The sequence below is a fragment of the Sus scrofa genome, chromosome 14, assembly GCF_000003025.6.
Source record: "Sus scrofa isolate TJ Tabasco breed Duroc chromosome 14, Sscrofa11.1, whole genome shotgun sequence".
Taxonomy (NCBI): Eukaryota; Metazoa; Chordata; class Mammalia; order Artiodactyla; family Suidae; genus Sus; species Sus scrofa.
In genome coordinates this window covers 41,221,730-41,241,505 of record NC_010456.5, presented here as the reverse complement: position 1 = coordinate 41,241,505, position 19,776 = coordinate 41,221,730, and the positions used below count along the sequence as shown (strand labels likewise).

Genomic DNA, 19,776 nt, shown 5'->3' with positions numbered 1-19,776 from the left:
CAGGGAAGGGGGTGTGAATTTCAGCGCTGAGTTGGCCCTCTCTGCCATACCCAGCGTGGCTAGAAGCCCCCCTGCCCCCAGCCATCTTAAATCATCCTAGTCGCCTCTTGTCTCCGAGCTACCCCCCTGCCCACCCAGCTCTCCAGGGGAGTTTAACTGCTCAACACACATGTACGGAGCTCTTGCTGTATACCTAGGTTCTGTGCCAATTCTTGACCCAATAATGATGAATAAGACCAGCCCCCTGTCCTTAAGAATCTTCCAGTAAGTGAAACAAACAACTCTTTCCCCTGGAACCCTCTGTTTCCAGAGAGAAAGCCCGTGAGAGTTTCCATCTGGGGAGGGCGGGTAGATCTGACCTTGGACCCCTGGAGGAAGGATCGGATGTGAAAGATCTTTACTGGGCACTGTCTGTTTGCCCAGAACATTCGCGTGGGTGAGTTCCTTCCATTCACCCTTCACTCTGGCAAAGGCACTTTCCCCATTTCATGTCAGGGAATGAGGGCCCAGGCTCAGAGTGGTGATGTGACTCGCCAAGGTCACACAGGTAACATTGGAGGTGGGATTTGAACCCAAATATCACTCTCTAGTTCCCTGCCCTTCTCTGCTCTGTCAGGGTGTCTTCTAGAATCTGCAGTAAAAGAGGGACACAGAGCGTTAGTTTTTCAACACTGGCCCTAAACTAGGGACTTCGCCTGTGTCCCCTGATTTCTTCCTCCCTATACCCATGAAGTTGGGGCTGTTATGCTTGCCATTTTGGAAAGCAGAAAGCCAAGGCTCAGAGAGGTGAAGTGACTTACCCCAGGCTGCACAGCCACTTTAATTTCTTATCCTGGTCTGTTTCACCCCCTTAGGTCCCATCTTGATGTATGGGCGGTTTTGATGGCTAAACACAGAGACAGTGGGATTGTTCCTTGTCACAAGGACAGCTTAAAAGGCGAAGGGATGCTTTCTCCATTAACAATGGCGTGAACATATTTTAAGGCATGGAATGGCGTCTCCGAGCAATAATGGTTTACAAAACGGCTGCAGACAGCTTAGCAGATCCCCTCCCTGCTGGATCCCAGCCAGAAAGGGGCTCTGGGGCAAGGGCGGAGGCACCTTCCTGGAGCTCCCTGGGTCTGAGCCAGAGGCTGGGGCCGTGGGGAGGGAGCCCAAGGCAACTGGGCAGGAAACAGGGACCCAGCCTATCGACAGCAAGGCCCAATCAATGCTATCTCCCCAGGCCATGCCTGGCCAGACATTGATTTCTGCCGCTGTTGTTAACTCCCTGTTTATGTAACGCCTGAACTTTGCACAACTGAACCGTTTCATGTGCAGAAGAGGGCCTGTTGCCATGAAAACCAGGCTGCACATGACAGCCAGGATGCTGCGGTATCCCTGTTTTATTGGCCTGCGCTGGATGTATTTTAACCTTGATAAGTCAATAACTTTTTGTACAAAAGGAGATCTGCCTGGCAGGCTTGAGAGGGCCTGCTGGCCTTTCCAGGCCAGGGGTGGGGAGGGCGGCCTGGGTTAATCCCCTGGAAATCTCCCTGCCATTCAGAGCCTGAGAGAACCAGGCCCAGCTGGCCTGAGAGCAGAGATGACCTTGGGGGGAGGGGTCGCCCTTGAGGGGGTCCCCAGGACAACCTCCCACTTCCAGCCACTGTCTCCAGTTTGTCAAGGCCTCCTGCTAAGTCAGAAAATCTCCATGCAGAGACCCACGAGGGTTCAAGTCCTAGTCCCACCTACTCAAGAGCTCTGGGCCACCTTGAGCAAGGCCACCGACCCCACCTCAGGGTCTACATCTGTAACTCAGGGCAGTGGTTCCTCTTCACGGCTTGTTACAAGGTTTATACCTCACATATGAGAAGCACCTGAGGTAGTCCCTGGTTCATAGCAGGGTCCTTGCTAGATGGATATTATTTTTACTATTGTTGCTATATTTTACAATAATAATCATTGATTATGCTTGTAAAGAGCACAGAGGCTGCAGAAATATATATATATATATATATTTTTTTTTTTTTTTTAGGGCTGCACCTGCACCATATGGAGATTCCCAGGCTAGGGGTCAAATTGGAGCTACAGCTGCCAGCCTACACCCCAGCCACAGCAACACCAGAGCCGAGCCACATCTGTGACCTACACCACAGCTCATGGCGACGCCAGATCCTTAACCCACTGAGCAAGGCCAGGGATTGAACCTGCATCCTCATGGATACTAGTCAGGTTCGTTACTGCTGAGCCACCACGGGAACTCCTAGGCTTTGGAAATGTTATGCCTATTTTCTCATTATGGTCCTTAAGATAGGCAGGGCTATGGTAGAGCATCCCAATTTTCAAATGCGTAAACTGAGGCCCAGGGAAGTTGGCTGATTTGTCTAGTGGGTCATGTGATGAGACAGTGGTGCTGATGGAAGGAACAAAGCTTCCTGACTCCCAGTGCGCTTTCAAACTCCCTTCACAGGAATCACCAACCCAGACTCCGGCAGACGTCTCTAATCAATGGTAGCAATGATTCCCTGTGGAAAGTCTGGATGAGGCTTCAGAATCCTCCTCAACACAGAGCTGGTGTTTGAGAAGAGACTCCTATGGGACTGTGTGCTCCCCAAAGGGGCTGAGTTTAAGTCCCATCTCTGGCCCAAACTTATCATGTGATTTTGGGCAAGTGACTTCCCCAGGGCCTCCTGGTCCCCAGTGGTGAAACAAGGGGTGGGGAGCGTTTCATGCTTCCTGGATTCTCTGAGGGGTCTCCCAAGTGGATGCCCACCCCCTAAATTCTGGCTCCCCTCCCAACAACCCAGGCTGCTCCCACCATCTACAAATACTGACAGAGACTCTGGTATGTGTCCGGAATTATTCAAGGTGCTGGGGACATAGCAATGAAGACAGTGACAGAGTCCTGCCCTTCCCAGAGCTGACAGTCTAGATGGGGAGACAGGAAATAAGACAACCCACAGGGCTCAGAGAGTTCCCAACAGTGATAAGTTTGCGGAAAGGACAAGCAAAAGGGAGGTGCTCTAGGAAGGACGGCAGATGGGTTAGTCAGGGAGGGCTTCTCTGAGGAGGTGACATTTAAACTGAGACCTAAAGTATGATAATGAGCCAGCCAGGTAAAGATCAGAAGGAAGAGTGGTCTGGGCAGAGGAAACAGCTCATTCACAGGCCTTGAGGTGGGAAGCAGTTTGGCACCTCCGAGCAACCAAGAGGAGGCAAAATGACTAGGGGCACGTGAGGGTGGGCTGTGGTCCGGGACCTTGGTGGGGCTGGTCCCTGAAGCTCCCTGGGCCCCTCTCCACTGGTCTCCTTGCCCCATCCCCCAGACCTGCCCCGCTGAGGCTCCAGGTACTGAAGTGGTGGGGGAGGGGCAGGGCGGGGTGAGTAACAAGGTTACACGTGCTTCTTCTTTCTCCTTTTCTCCAGAAGGAGCATAAAGAGCTCTTTCTTTTTCTGCTTATTAATAGCTCTGATTAAATTATCTCTGAAAAACCTACGTGGCGTGCACCAATGGGGGCTCGGCTCCCTCCAGGCTCTGGCCTAGATTACAGCAATGAGGGCAGGTGAGGCAACCGGGGGCTGGGGAGGGAGGCTGGGGCAGGCCTGCTCCCCCTTCCAGGATAAAGGCTCCGTCTCGGCCTCCGCGCCTCCCTCCCCAGCCTCAGCTCAGCCTCTGACCCACCTCCACTCTGGGGACGTTCACGTGGGACAGTGGGCCTTTGCGCTGGCAGTTACCTTTGCCAGGAGCACTTTCCCCCTCACCTCTCACCTTGTCGTCCTCCTACTCGTTCCCCCCGGAACAGCTGATCATCCTTTTCGCCATCACTGGCCCACCAGCTGGGTCAGGTTCCTGCCTTGGGCTTTTCCCTTCCCTGTCACCCTGGGTGATAACTACTAGTCGCCTTGTCTGTCCTCCATGAAATTGAGCTCCATGAGGCCAGGGACCGTGTCTGGGTTACTGCTGAATCTCCAGTGGCTTGCCCAGTGAGGGTCCTTAGGAAATGATGAATGAATGAATGAGCAGAGTTAAAGGGGAAATAATCAGGCCTCAGTGAGTAAGGCATGAGCCCCAGGCCCCCTGAGCAGTGTGGATGCGGCAATTAACCCCATTTCACAGATAGGAAAGTGAGGCACTGAGCAGATGAGTGACATGGCTAGTAACCTGAAGAGTTCAGGATGGAAACCCAGTCCGTCTGATTGCTCTCCCTCCTCCTCTCCCTGCTCCCCCTCTATAAGAAAACAAAATAGAAACCTGGGCCACATTCATCCCTTGATTCTGAGATTAATTCAACGGACTTTTATTGTGCGCTGACCGTATGCTAGGCTCGTGCTGGGGATAAAGCAGTTCAAATACAGCCCCTGTCCTCACAGAGCCCTCAGGTTGATGAGGAAGCCTCCCAAATAAGCGGCCATCATAACACAGACCCGGTGCATCTGTGAAAGGGGAAGCTCTCCAGCCTGGAGGGCAGTAGTCAGGGAAGGCTTCCTGGAGGAGGTGGCAGTCTAACTGAAATCTGAAGAAGAAAGGGTAAACTACCTGGAAGGAAGGACATTCTGGGTGGAGGGGACAGCCTGGGCAGAGGCCTGAAGGCCAGAGTGACACCTGGGAGGCTGGGCAGGTATTTTAACAAAGCTGAAGTGTAGGGCACATACAGGGCAGTAAGGAACGAGGTTCTCTCGGTCCCCTTTCCCCCTTGGGGCCTCTTGGACCCCCTGGCTGGAGCCAACACAACATTCAGGAGCTGGCCCGCCCTGTGGTTCTCTGAACTGTGGCAAATTCATCTTGACACTGTCTCCATTCACATAATGCAGAGTTATCGGCATGACCAAGAGCAAGGAAAGGCTGGGTCAAGGCTGAGGACTGGGGGAGTGTGGGCTCAAGGGCACTGGCATGAAGGTCTGACCTCAGGGAGGTGAGCTGTGGGGAGTGGTGTGGCACTGAGTCTGTGTAAGGCCTGAGGCTGAGTATCTCTTGGGACATTCACCTGCCTGGTGGAGTGTAGGGCCAGCAGGAAGACTAAGTTACCTGTACGGCTACCCTCGAGCTGGCTGGCTGCCTGAAATCCCATTTAGCACGTCTTGAACTCACAGACCTTCGGAGGAGGAGGGGCCTTTTTCGATCATCTAAGCCAACCCCCCCCACCTCCCCCACCCCACACTCCATACTTTGGGATCACATGGTGGGAGGGGGAGCCAGCTGCAGAGTCTGACTGGCAAGGCTGGGTTATGAACCCCGTCCTCCATTTTAGAGCAAAGGAAACTGAGGTCCAGAGAGGAGAAGAAACTTGCCCTCAAGTCACACCCAGTCATTCAGTGGCTGGCACAGAGTACGGATAAATCAAGGTCAGGGCCTCTGGTGTTTGGGACTCTGATCTGTCATCGCGTGACCTTGCACAAGTCACATGGCCTTCCTTGGCTGTAAGATGTGGATAATAAGGGAATAGACTTCACAGGGTGGCTGTGAGGGTAAAAGGAGGTAGAAACGTGTGATATAACTAGCACTGAGTATGCAATTTGGCACATAGTAGGTGTCAAGTCATGGTAACCTCTGATGGAAAAAAATCCCAAACTTTGCAAAGGTTATGGTGTGGCTCTCTGCCTTCTTCTCCCCCAGCTGTCCTCTCTTACTTCCCAGGGTTTTGATCCCCGTGGCTGTCCCTCACCCTGCACCTGGCCTGACTCCACTAAGCATCCTTCCCACCTGTCCACGCCCAGTCCACCCAGCAGGTCACCTGGGCAACCTGCCCTGACGTCACTGGCAGCTCTGGCGGGCAGCCCAGGAGCTGAAGCAGCTGGTGACCAGATCATGTTTCCAGGTGAATTCCCACCCCCAACCCCAACTCCCAAACTCCTAGAGATTTGGGTGGGGCAGCAGGGGAGAAATAGAGCAGGGAGCTGCTGGGAACAGGAAGCTTGAAACAGGGCCAGCTTCTGTCCTAGATAAGACTGTGGATGCCCTACTTGGGCCAGTGCTGGAGCTCCCTGGTGGCTTAGGGGTGAGTTGGCTCCTAGAAATTGACTGAGGCTCAACTATAATCAGCTCATCCCACTAGGTACATTCATGAGAGTCTCTAGATCTCCCCTCATCTGTATCGCCATAGATGGCATTTACTGAGCACTTACTGGACACAGTCTGAGCCAGGTGGGAGGAGTTCTGGCTGCCACTTTGCATTGTTTTAGGGACCCTGAGATCCTTCCTGGAAAGCTGGCTCCCCAACTTGCTGTGTGATGGACACATGGCAACTGAGGAATTATCCCTCCCAGGGCTCAATTTCTCCAGCTGTAAAATGGGCCTGCTAAACGAGCCACCTGCGGGCTATCAGGCAGAACAAATGAGAACCTGTGAAGCTGCTTAGAAAGTAAAAGGCAAGGTGCAGTGTCATTTTATGGAATCAAAATTTGGGCCCAGGTGGTTCTGTGCTTCAGTTTCCCAGTCGGTGGAGGAAGAAGAATACCGGTTCCTATCTACCACGTGTGTGGTGAGGATTCTGTGAGATAGATCTTACAAAGAGCTCAGCACTATGCCTGGTAATACATAGTAAGGGCTCCACAGATCTCAACTGTGATGGCAAAAATCCACCACTGCCAACAATATGAATTGGAGTAAAACACTCTGGAGTGTCGCTTCACCTCTCTTAGCCTCAATTTCCTCTGTAAGGTGGGAGTATAATGATAGTACCTGCTACATCAGTTTCCTCATCTGTAAAATGGGGGTGATAATACCTACCTCACAGGATTGTGTATAAGGATTAAGAAAAGTACTCAGTTACACTAGTGCTAGTGTCTTTTATCATCTTTATTATTTTTAACAAATTCCTCATTGAGCGTTTCCAAAATGAAGTGAAACAATGCAGACAGTGCACCTAGCTTGTGCTACCAAATATGTGCTCAATAAAATGGTACTGGGTTTTCACTCCTGTTTCCCGAAAAAAGGAACTACAAATACCAGCATGCCCTCTGGCCCCAGTCGGGGATCCTACGATCGGCGCCGGTGCGCTGCATGACGGGAGTTGTAGTCCTTGAGACGCAGACCCCGCCTCGCCCCGGCTTGGGGGAGGAGGTTGGAGAGCCGCCCTGCCGGCCTTTGAATTTTGCCGCGAAAAGCGCGCGTGGCGGCCCCCGGCCCCGCCCCCCGCAGGACGCGGCTCCGCGTCACCCTGGTAACCGCCTCTTGGCCGCCGCTGATTGGGCCAGACCTTAGGGGGCGGGCAGGGGGCGAGACGCGGCTGCCGCTGCCGGCGTTAGAGCCTGTCAGTCGGGCCGGAGCGGAGCAGCGGGCGGGACAGCCGGGCTGGTGACTCCGCGAAGAGGCTCTGCGCGGCGCCCGGGGGAGGCGAAGAGCCGGGTACGCCGCCTGTAGGGCGCGGCGCGCGGCACCTGGGCACGAAGCGAGACGAGGCGCTGGCGTGCGTCAGGCGGTGAGAGGCTGAGGCCCCGGGAGCCCCCGCGCGCCGCCCGGGGCCAGGGGCGCGTGAGAGCCCAGCGCGAGCCGTCCCTGCTGCAGCTCCGGAGCTCGCACGCCCAGTGCACCATCCTCCGGGCCGTCTCCACATCCACCCTGCGCCACCTGGACTGGTTATTTCTCGGCGCCGAGGCCCCCGGGGCTGCACCCGAGCCTCCACCGCCCGCTGCCACCACAGCGGCTTGCCGCTGCTCTCCGGCTTCCCCTCCCCCAACACCCGGGGCTCCGAGCAGGAGGAGGAGGGGCTGGTGCATTCTCGCCGCCGTTCTTTGCAACCTGCGGGGGCCGGTGCATGCCCAGCGAGGAGCCGGGCCGCTGCAGGTGCGTTCAACCTCAGAGGAGACGACCCCCCCCACCCCAGGCGAACCTGGGGGCTGCAACCCACCGGCAGGCGGTCGAGCGAGAGGAAGCAACAAAGACAGGCTGCAGCTGGGGCCGGCGAGAGGGGCCGCGGCCGCCGGGCTCCTGGTGCGGGCGGAGAGGGCGCCCGGGGGAGCGGCGCCGGGCGGAGCTGCAGCCCTAAGCTGGACCCGGAGGGGAGGCACAGCGCCGCCCGCCGGACGCGGTGAGCACAGGCCCCGGGGAGGATGCGCTGCCTGAGCGCCCGCGCGGCCCGGGTCGCGGGCGGGCGCGACCCCCACTGAGCCGAGAGAATCCCCACCCTCGACTTCGGACGGCGCGAGCCGGCGCCTGGATCGACCTCACCGACAGCGTTCTTTCCCACCTAGAGGGAGGCATCGGCCCCCAAGGGGGGATTCCTCAGGCAGCCTTTGCCACCTCTGCATGGCTGCGACCCGGCGAGAGGAGAGTTGTGGCCGCTGAGACCTGGTGTCCTTCGACGGCCTGGCTGATTCGGTGAGTTCCGCGGGGCAGGGTTCCGGGGCAGAGCTGGGGGCACCCGCTGGGCTGGCGTCGGGGCAGCCGGATTGAAAAAAAGAGGCCCTGGGCTGTTGGGGATCCTGAAGCAGCGATGCCCCTTGTCTTACCCTCCCCCCCGCCCCCACCTCCCCACACACAACTTGCCTAGTCCGGCCTCCCGGCCGGAGCTGACCCTGGAGGCCCGTCGTGAGGACTCCGGTGGAGTTCTGGGTGGGGCGTGTGCTGGAGAGGAAAGGTCACCCCACCTCTAAAGCCAACAAAGGTAGCAGCTCAGTCATCTGAAAATTCCCTGGCAACTCTAGCATCTTAGAGGGGTTGGGGGGGCTCCCAGAATGGGACACCTTGGGCTTCTCCCAACTAGCCTCTGAAATCTTCCAGGGACATCAGCTTAGAGAGGTACTGCAGAGTCCCGACCACGCAGGTGGCTGTATTGAGGATTGTGCTGAGGCTAGGCAGTAGCAGGGTCCCCCTTACCGCCGGCGTTCCTACCAAAAACTCGCAGGAAAGAGGGGTTCCCCAGTGGGGCCACGGCTGTGACGTCACTGCCAGACCTCTGATGTCACTGGGGTTGCCTTGGCGACGTGACTTGTCTGCACACCCCCTCCCCCAGGCCGGAGGGGGCAGAGTGGTGGTAACCTGGAATGAGGCTGGATGCCTTTGGGTAGTGGAGGGGTGAAAGCGACTTTCCCCACCCCCACCTGCAGTCCTCTGACCTAAATCCTCAAAGGGGTAGGGAGGGAGGCAATGCCAGCTGTCCCTGCTGTGGCTCCTCCCCGCAAAGACAGGTGTTCAGCTTTGCCCCTGTAGCCTGGCAGTGCCTGGGGGCGCAGGACTCCGGAGTAGAGCAACTTTCTGCTTTCAAAAGGGGTGCTGCAGAGATCTCCCTGCACCCCAGCCAGCACGCTGGAGTTCCCAGGGTCCCCAGAGAGATGCCGGCCCCTAGCCCTACTTGTGCCCAGGAAAGCAGGGGTGACCTGCCCTCAGCCAGGGAAGGTGCAGAGGAGCTGCTGCTTGCTGCCCCTCCAGTCCAGGGCTTCCCCTGCTCCTCAACTCCCAGATGACCGCCCTTGGCCAAGCCTGAAATCCCAACTGCCCCACTCTCCTCTCAGTGTTTAGATGGTTTTGACAAGCATAGTGTGGTGCTTATTAAGTGAATGGAGGGCCAGTCAGGCCCATCAGGGCTAAGATCTGAGTGAGCCTGCCCACATCAGCTTTGATGTGGGTCAGGTGCTGGCCCTCTCCACCCCACCACACCCCAGCCCTGGCCCCAATCCTTGTGAAGGCCCAGAGAACCCCTAGCCAGCATCCTGCTGCTGGCTTTTTGATTCCTCGTCTAAGTTTCTTCCAGCAATTGCTGCCAGTGTCAGATGTGGGTGAAACTGCTGTGATCACATTTCTAGGAAAAGGTTAGAGCACTGTGTCATTGCTTCAGTGGCATGGGGTGGGGTGACAGCAGAGGGGAGTGTGTGGGGGGGTCATTATGAGAAGCCAGGCCCCAGTCTCTACGCAGTGAGCATCTTTCCCCCTTTCCCCCCCGCCCCATTTCAGGCTCTCTAGCTAAATTAACAGGTCAATAAATATCGGTGGAGCCGCTTTGGGGGGCTTGGCAGGGAGAGGATATTTCCAGCTGAAATGGTGTCGTTAAACACACAGGCTTCCAAGGACAGAGCAGCAGCAGATGGGGGGAGAAGTGGGAGAGGTGGGCAGAAGGGCTGTTTGCGCTGCCTCTCGAAGCTTCCCAGTTTAGAAACAAACTCAGAGTGCGCGCCAGAGATCTACAAACACAGGCAGTTGGAGGTCCTCCGTGGAGTATTTACACTTCCACAGCCAAGGCGGAGGGAAAGGCTGTCAGAATTGGGCAATTCCTTCTGTTCCCTTCCCTAGGCTTGGCAACAGCACCAGGCGACAAGCGGGAGGGAGTGCCAGCTTACCCAGCATCTCCCTATATGCCAGGCATTTTACAGGATCTCGGTTACTCCTTGAAGGAGCTCATGTGCTGTGCCCCATTTTACAGAGAAGGAAACTGAGGTTCCAGCAGAGGCAGTGACAGGCTGTGCGTGCTCAGCCAGGCAGCTGCAGAGGTTTGGCTCTGAATTGGCTTGGCCCCGGAGTGCCAGGGTCTTCTCGCCCCCTTCTGTGGGTGGAGTGGAGGCACCCCCACTTTTTGGACAAAGTAAGAGTCAGGGGCTATCCGCTATGGAGGGAGTCTGGCCTCACTGAGAAGCCTTTCCACGCTGAAACCTGGGTTTGAGTCCTGCGTCCCCATTACCTTTAGGACAGTATTGAGTAGAGTAGTAGCGACTTCTGTCCCAGCCTGTGGGCAGCCTGCTCCCCTCGCCCCTCTTTCTCCAGCACTGGGGTCAGAAAGGTGTGGCAAGAAGCCCCCCTGCCAGAAGGGTTGGGAGAGCTGCCTAGGTCTTCTTAGCAACTGTCCCCTCCGAGCTCACCTCGGGGAGGGGTGTGAGGCTGCCCTCAGCCATTCTGGGGACCCTCTTGGTAGGCACTCAGCTGATGGGGGACGTTAAGGATGTAGATGGGGGCAGTGGCAACTTGGGCTCTGGACCCAGAGGTGCCCTGTGACTCTCAGAAAGGATAGGGACCTGCCATGCACGGGAGTGGAAGAGTTCTCTGGGCATCGGGAGTGGCCATGTTGCAGGCCTGTGAGTGCTGGGGTATGCTGGATGAGGGGCAGGGGTGGCCCTGGGGTGGGTGTGTCCTGGAGGCTTAGGTCATGGGACCGATTTAAGCAGGGGAGAGGATCCAGTGAGGGCTTCCTTAACAGGGACAGTGACCCTGGACATCCCTTCCAGTCCAGTGGGGGCAGGGAGGGACCTTCTCAGGTCTCCGGGCAATCTCCTCTCTCAAGGTTAGCTCCCAACCTCCCACCCACAGTAATCCTTATCATCAGTCTAATTCCACGTAAGCTTGCCCATCCCCTATCCCTTCTGAGCTTTGCAGTTGCTCTGGACTGGCGCTGGGCTGGGCAATGTTTCTTAAAGCCCAATGGCCCATGATGAAGAGCCAGGTTGTGGAGTTCCCATTGCGGTGCAGCAGAAGCAAATCTGACTAGAAACCATGAGGTTTCAGGTTCAATCCCTGGCCTCGCTCAGTGAGTTAAGGATCTATGTTGCTTTGAGCTGTGGTGTAGATCGCAGACATGGCTCAGTTCTGGTGTGGCTGTGGTGTAGGCAGGCAGCTTTTGGGAACCTCCATCTGACTCAGGTGTAGCCTGAAAAAAAAAAAAAAAAAAGAACCAGGTTGTGGAGTGAGGTCCACCTTTGTTGGCTGTGTGACCTTGGCTGAGTAGCTTTGCCTCTCTGAGCCTCAGCTTCCTCATCTGTGAGAGGGAACTTATAATAGCATTCACTGCCCAGGGTGGTGGTAAGGATTCAGTGAGGGGACCACAGGCAGTGGCATACAGTAAGCCCTCAGTAAATGCACATTCTCACCGCCACTGGTAGCCTTGTCCTCAAAACGGGGGCCTCGAATGGCCCTCTCAGTCCCTCTTGGAGCCACCAATCAAAGACCCTAAGGCAGCCCAGGGACCCCCACCCTTCCAGCTGCCTCTGCCCGGTCTCCCTCCCACCTACCCAGGGCACCCCACGTGGTGAGCACACGTGGCTCCCATCTGAGCTCCTGGGGGGCTGGGGCTTGCAGGGGGCCCCCTCCCCAATCTTCCTTCTGCTCCCTCCTCCTTCCAGCCCCTCACAAACCGGAGGAAGCGAGCGGGAGCAGCTCATATTCATGAACCGTAATTCAATCAGGCGGAGATTCCTCTGGGCTGGGGCGGGGGTGAGAACGGGAGGCGCGCACAAAAGGGCCGCTTTATTACCTCCCGCGGGCCGGGAATTGCTGCTCTCCCCCAGCAGCGGCCGGAGCCGCCTTTATTGTGTTAACCCATTTGGGTGTCAAGAGCTATTGTGCGCTTTCTCTGCCTATGCGGAGCGGGCTGCGGGAGGAGGGCCGCGCGCCGGCCGGTCACCTCCGCGGGCGCCGCCCACCGCCCTGATTGGTTGCTAAGTGATTTGCATCCAAGGTAATCACTTTTATCTCAGAAGGATGTCGACTATAATTATAAGCTACTGACATCTTTTGAAATCTGCCTAATGACTATTTTAGTCTGCTCAGGCCGGGGGTGGGGAAGGGGATTCTGGAAGCTGGGGGTGGGGGAGGAGGCTAGAGGGGGATGGATTCCTTCCACCTGGACCGTTGGTACCTCACTTGAGAAATATCCGAGTGTCTACTGCGTGCCTGGAACAAAAGATGGGTCATGGACGCGGGAGGGGGCTGTTGCATTCCTGGGCTTAGTACCATTTCAGAGATGGGAAAAATAGAGGGCCTGTGCATGAGGGGCTTGCTCTGAATAAGTGGTCGGGCCTAAGTCTCTCTAACCCTTAAATTCATGCATTGGCCACTGGAGTGGTAGTGCAAACTGAAATAATACTGATAATCATTCCTGCCTGGTACCTCCCAGGTTTATGTCATAGCCCTAAGAAAGGCACCTGCTGTTACTCCCCCCATTTTACCAAGGAGGAAACGGGCACAGGGAGGTTACATTATGGCCCCAGGTCACATAGCCAGGGAGGGGCCGAAGTGTAAGGTCTGTTGATGGCCAGAAATGAGGGTGCAGCATGGGCAGTGAGAAGAGGGTGAAAGGGCAAGCACGGCTTCCGGCTCTGCTGTCCCCAACTTCTCTGTGGTTCCATTTGGGAAACGGGCACCAGCCTCGGTGAGGGCGCCCTGCTGGCCACTGTCTGGGGGCAGAGTTCTAAGGGATCAGATGGCCCACAGCCTCTATGGAAAGTAAGATGAGCCAGCAACTGACTTGAGTTCTGGACGGAGCCAGAGCAGGACTGGAGGACAAACACTGAGGAGGGGGAAACTGCAGCTGGCCGTGGAGGGCTTCCTGACAGAGGAGGCTTTTGCTCTGGGCCCTGCGGATTGGGTAGATCTGCCCAGCATGGAACATACGGGAATGTCACTGGCAGAGGGAGTTTGAGAACCCAGAGGCATGGCCAGGAGAGTTTATAAGACGCAGAGGTTGGGAGTTCTCGTTGTGACTCAGCAGGTTATGGACCTGACTAGTATCCATGAGGATGTGGGTTCAATCCCTGGCTCCACTCAGTGGGTTAAGAATCAGGCATTGCTGTGAGTTGTGGTATAAGTCCCAGATGGGGCTTGGATCTGGCATTGCTGTGGCCATGGCTTAGGCCAACAGCTGTAGCTCCAGTTCAATCCCTAGCCTGGGAACTTCCATATGCTGCAGGTGCGACCAGAAAAAAAGAGGGCAGAGGTGGAAGGGAGATAAGCTAAGAGAGTGTTCAGACCTTAAGTGATGAGCTAAGTACCTGACTTGGCCAGGGGGAGAGCAGCCAGAAGCCAGTGAAGGTGTCTGGCGGTGAAGGGTGTGCTGTGATCTGGGTGTGCATAGCCTTTATAGGGGCTAGGGAGTTGCAGCCTGGGATGGAAGCCTGGCTCCATTCTCTCTGGCTGTGTGTCCTCAGAAAGTCTCTTTTCCTCTCTGGGCCTCACTGCCCTCATCTGTTTAGGGTGTAATAGCAGTTTTCTCAAAGGCTTGTCGGTGGGATGAGCTTGAGTATGTAGAGTGCTGGGCGGAGCTCGACTGAGCCTTTCAGATCCAGGTGGGCTCATGCACTGGCCCCAGCCAGTCATCCTGGCTCCTCAGCAGAGCAGCATCCCAGCCACAGCAGCTGTTTGGGGCCCTGGGAGCCCCTGCCATTGTGCAGAGGGCACAGGGGACAAAGGCCTGGGAGGTCAAGGGGTAAGGCTGAAGCTGGCTGTGAACAGGCTCCTGGGGATGGCGACTTAATGACTCAGAACTTAATGACCTAGAGTCTGTAGGGAGGGGGCCTCCCTTGGAGGAGAAGGAGAGAAGTCCAGCCACCAGCTGTCTCCTCCAGGATTTGCTGCCAAGGCAGGGGCAGCTGCCCAGCGGGGTCCAGGCCTGAGCTGGGCGCTGGGAGAGACAGAGGTGGCAGGGCCTCCTGACTACAGTCCCCAGGCCTGACCTGGGTGCTCAGCTTTGCCCCTCAGCATCTGTGTGACCTCAGTCTCTTCATCTGTCAGATGGGCTGGGGTCCACTTTGGAGGGCAGCTGTGAGGCTTGGCAGGCACCGACAGCAAGTGGGCAGTAAACAGGAACTGCTATTTTTGCTCTTTATTCATCCGCTTATTCAGGGAGATTCACTGCTCCATGCCAGGCTCCCTGCCAGGTGCTGGGGATGCAAAGATGAACAAGCCCAGTTGCCTTGAAAGGTGGTGAGGCCTCACACACACCATCACAGGACAGTGAGTAGGTCACAACAATAGAGGAATTCACAGTGTGCAGGCACTGTGTCAGGAGCGGGGGGACAGCCAGTCGTGAACAAGCCAGATACAGCCCCTGCCCTCGGAGGCCCCTAGTCTTTCAAAGTCCACTTGGAAGTCAGAGGTGGAAATTCCTACTTCCAGCTGTAGTAGCCACGGAGGACTCCCTGGAGGAGGAGCCACTTTCCATTGCTAGCTTTAGGGACTTCCCTTTAAACACCTTTGCCTATTAGGGAATCACAGGACACTGCTGGCATCTACTGCATGCCAAACAGAGCTTCCCGCTTTGGCGTTTTAATCCTCATATGGTTAGGGGAAGGATGTCTTTGTCCCTGTTATGCAAACAAAGAATCTGAGGCTCAGCAAGGGGAAGCGACAGCCCAGGGCCACATGGCAAGTCAACAGAATTATCCTCATGAGCTTTTGCCTGTCCTCTGCCTGTAAGGGCACTGGGGTGGGTGGGTCTGTTGCAGAGCGTCCTTGGGCAGGAGCTAAGGGGACCCAGTTCTGGGCCAGCTGTTGCTTTTATGAGTTCACGACCTTGAGCAAGCCCCCCTCCACTCCAGCCAGGCCTCAGCTGTGTCCTCTGTAAAATGTCAAGGATTGCAAATCCATGGCAGGTCTGGTTTTGCCTTACACTGCTGTGCCCTTGGCAGACATCACCAATCAATTGCTGCCCCCTTCCCCCACTGAGTTCTTCCCCTGACCTTGGGTTCTTGCCAGGGCTCTGGGCAGGCAGTACCAGTCAATCAGCAGGGCCTAGGAGTAGAAAGCCTGCTTGCCAGCCTGGTCTCAATGAGCTCAGGGGTCCCTTTTGCCCATCTCTATATGGATTCGTCTTCAGCCATGAGAAAGGTTTAGGCATGAGAGTCTGTTACCTTCCTCCAACTCCCAGGAAGACCTGTGTCCCCATCCACAGAGCCCAGCACATGCTCAGTGTGGATTACTCCAGGCAGATTCTGAATACTTTTAGGTCTGGATAATAATAGTAGCATTTATCAAGCTCTTCCTGAGAGCCAGGTCCTTCCCGGGTGCCCTCTCATTCATCATTCACCAGGGCATCTGCAGTGTGCCTCTCAGCACCACTAGGAAGAAGTCTTAACCCATTTTACAGATGTGGAAACCGAAGCTAAGAGCCGGTAAGCACTGCAGGGTTTTGCACTTGCTGAGTGGCTGAGCTGGCATCCAAAACCAGGTCTTGAAGTCCACAGCCTGGGAACAGTCCAGGCAGTCTTCTTGGAGGAGGTGTCCTTAAAAGCCAAAGCCTTGAAGACTGGTGGACTTCTGACAGGCAGAGCTGGGCCTTCTGGGAAAGGGAAGGGGGGCCCTTTTAGGTGGAGGGAACAGTATGAGAAGCAGCTTAGAGACCACAGGCAAGAGTTTTGAGGTTAAGGGACTAGTGTATGGCTGGGTGTGGCTGGAATGTGGCAGGGTGAGGGGACCAAGGAGGGAGCCAGGGGTGGTTTGCATTTAGACTCTGCCCTCCCTTAGTCAGGAACTAGTTGGCAGCTCTTGGAGCAGAGGAATGATCCATCCTGTCTAAGTGTATTTATTCACCACCTCCACAAACCTAGGGTGATGTCAGCAGGTGCTTGGGCTACCCCTGGTCTACTGGAAGCTTTAGCCTAGACCCTTGCCAGGCATATAGTAGGTTGGCATCCAAGAAATGTTCGTTGAATGCATAAACAAATGAAAATGCCCATCAGACTGAAATGTCTCTGACATCCCCGTGGGCCCAGCTGTAAGGAGAGAGGCCAGGGTCCCTCTCTCCAGGAAAAGTTGCACACCAGGCCTAGGGGTGGGGGCCAGGGGAGGGAGGCATGCAGGTAGCTGGAGCAGGGCCTTCCCTCCTGGCCCCTCTGACCCTGCTACCTGTCCCCAAAGCCCTCCTAGACCTTCCCTCAGGGCTGTCCCCTCTCCTCGCCACCAGGCGTGGCAGGCAGCCTGGACCCAGTGCTTGGGGGGATAAAAGATGAAGGTTCGTGACCATTTTTTAACTCAATAAAGGGAGAGACAAGCTGCAGGCTGCAGGCCGGAGATATAATTAGTTCGCAGCAGTGGCGCTTTCTTGATTTAGCTTCTAAGAGAACAAGACAAGGATGTTATACCCAATTAGCAGTAACATCCAGTCGGAGCCTCAATAGGTGAGATAACAAGCTATTTTTATGACTTTTCTTTCCCAGCTTGGAGGGGGTTGGGGGGGAAGGGGGTATCGGGGCCTTATTTCTTTTCATCAGGGAACAATTATTAGTGAACTCAGGATTTCCCAAAGCCAAATGATGCATTTGTTAACCCAAATAAGCAGGCGTGCTGGGGTGGCAGCTGGGGTGGCAGGCTGGTGTTTTGAGGCCAGGAGCGGTGGAAGGGATGCAGGCCCTTCACCCCTATTTTGGAAGCCTTTGGCAATGCAGAAAGCCCCTTAGGTGGGCAAACGGAAGCCCAGGCCCTTGAACTATTCTTAGTGACCACCTTGACTTCCCTGCCTGCTTCAAAGAGGCACAAGGAGGCTGGGCCAGTTCCCCTGGGGATGAGGAAGGAGCCAGTTCTGTCAACTCTTCCTGGCACCACCCAAGATCCTTTGTGCCAACTGGGCCAGAGGTTCTGGCTCCTCAGCCTTGAACCTGATGTCGTGCTTTGCCTGCTGTACCCCCATTATGGCTCACTCTGGCCGACCACCTTCCCGCCTGTGATGGGTCCCAGCCCCAGTCTCTGGCAGGGGCTGAGGGGTGATTGCCTCCATTCTTCACACCCTCATTACCCCTGCCGCCGGGGCACCCAGTACTGGCCAAGTCTCTGCTGGGCAGGGAAACCCCGCCAAGCTCCACCCCAGATGCCTGGCCACACTCCGACTCCTGGCGAGGGCTGGGAGATGCCCGGAGAGGAAGCTGGCATGGCTGCCTCAGCACCCTATCCACTTGGGCCACAAGCCCGGAGCAGGTTCCTGGGCCTCCAACCCATCTTGCAGAATGTGGCCCCACTCTGCCCCACGTCCCATCTCCTCATCAGTGTGGAGCCCTGCGCTTGTGGTTCAGACAACTGACAAATCCAGCCATGCAAAGTGGGAGTTTAATTGCAAACAGTTTTTATGGATCATGGGCCCATCTGTGCCACCATATGCAAAATGAAAAAAAAAAAAAAAAATCCCCCTTAAAAAAAGTGCTTCTCGCCACCCCATCCCCCAAACTGACTCCAAAAGAAACAAGTTGCCAGGGTTTTTCTGGCTAGAGAGCCATGCAGGGAGCTGGGACCCATCCTGGGGGCTTCCTTCAGGGAGGGCCAGGCAAAGTCAGGGGGCTGGGTGGGGTGGGATGAGTGGGCCCCAGGGGCCTGACTGCTGAGAGGAGGCTTTTTTTGGCCTCAGCAAACTGCCAGAGGTTCCTAGACCCACTGGGTGTTCTCTGGGCTCCAGGCCTTTGCCTGTGCTGTAGAGCTGTCTGCATACCCGAGGTTCTTTCTGGGCCACCTTGCCAGTGCTGTTGCCTAGAGCGGGACATGCCCAGGAGTGGGGACTGCCCAGTGTCCATGGAAACGTGGGCCTGAGCAGTGCTGTGGGGTTCACGGATGAGACACCTCAACTTCCATTGCTAGCCCAGGAAACAACTGCAGGAATTCATTCCCCCAGGCTGCCCAAGCTTCATAGACTCCCCTCCTCCCAGTGGTCCCAGCCTCTGCTGTGGTCCCCATCCCAGCTCAGAAGATGAGCCCCACCCGAGGGGCCAGCCCTTCTTGGGACCTCAGAGGGGTCTTCCATCTGGGGCCTGCATGGCCTGGGCATGGGGTTTCTGAGAGCACTCCCCTCTGGGGCAGCCTGCCGGGGTTCCATTGCTGTACCACCTCATCCCAACTTGGGGATGTCACCCTGTTGTTTCTCCCTTTTCTGTGCCTCAGTTTTTTCCTCTGTAAAATGGAGATAAGAAGTGGAAGCAAGAGAGTTCCCACTGTGGCTCAGTGGGTTAAGAATCTGACTAGTATCCATGAGGATGCAGGTTCGATCCCTGGCCTCACGTAGTGGGTTAAGGATCTGGCTTTGCCATGAGCTGTAGTGTAGGTTGCAGACGTGGCTCGGATCTGAAGTTGCTGTGGCTGTGGTGTAGGCCAGCGGCTGTAGCTCCAATTCAACCCCTAGCCTGGGATGATGCAGCCATAAAAAGAAAAAAAAAAAAAAAGAAGTGGAAGCTACAATGTAGTTAAGAGCCTCTATATCTGTCATATCTCTTCCTCAAGGCAGGGTCTTTGTTCACTGATGTCTTCCCAAGTGCCTTATCAAGACATTTGATGTTGAATGAATGAGTGAGTGAGTGAATGAATGCATGAGCATGAGTGAGGTATTTGGAGGGCTCTCTGGGGAGGGCATGAGGCACAGGCTCCTGGCCCACCAGAAACTCAGGGTTTGTTAAAAACCCTTTCTTTCTTTCTTTTTTTTTTTCTTTTTAGGGCTGCACCTGCGGCATATGGAGGTTCCCAGGCTAGGGATCTAATCGGAGCTGCAGCCGCCCACTTAGGCCACAGCCACAGCAACGCCAGATCCCAGCCACGTCTGCAACCTACACCACAGCTCACAGCAATGCCGGATCCTTAACTCACTGAGCGAGGCCAGGGAACAAACCCACATCCTCACGGATACTAGTCAGACTCATTTCTGCTGCCCCACAAAGGGAACTCCTAAAAACCCTTTCTGTTAGAGTCTAGAAACTGCTCTGCAAACTGTGGGGATTATGAACTCCATTCTACTGATGGGGAAAACGGAGGCTCAGAGAGAGGGAGGGACTCTCCTAAGGTCATGCAGCTGGAAAAAGGCCAGAGCTGGGACTGGAACTCTGGTCTGACCATGTCCCTGGCCCTCATATGGTAGATGAGTAAGGTTAGGCCCAGAGGCAGGGAAGGGATTCAGCCAAGGTCACAGGGCAAGGAAACAGCAGGCAGTGTTTGTGGGGTCCTTCCTAGTCCCCTGTAAGCTGGGGAAAGTCAGCCCCTCCAGCCTCAGAGCCAGGCCGGCAAGCCCTGCCCTCGTCCGGCCCTCCCCCAGGATTCCTGTGCCTGTGGGTTTCCCCATCAACTTCGTAAACTGGCAGCTTGGCAGCGTGTGCCAGCTGCCAGGCCCCATGCTGGGGTCCTGATGACCGAGG

The 19,776-nt window shown here is 55.8% G+C and overlaps 1 protein-coding gene across 3 annotated transcripts in view; it reads left to right on the top strand.

Moving 5' to 3' along the window:
• The window catches only part of FAM222A (family with sequence similarity 222 member A), a 56,529-nt gene continuing 44,399 nt past the window's right edge, over positions 7,647 to 19,776 (top strand). Inside the window, exons 1-2 of one of the 3 annotated variants that reach the window (XM_021072447.1) lie at positions 7,647 to 7,765; positions 8,173 to 8,299. The gene's annotated coding sequence lies outside the window, so the exon portion shown is untranslated. Of the gene's footprint in view, positions 8,300 to 19,776 lie in introns of all 3 variants that reach the window. The other 2 variants (XM_001929174.7, XM_013982962.2) reach the window with 2 other exon arrangements.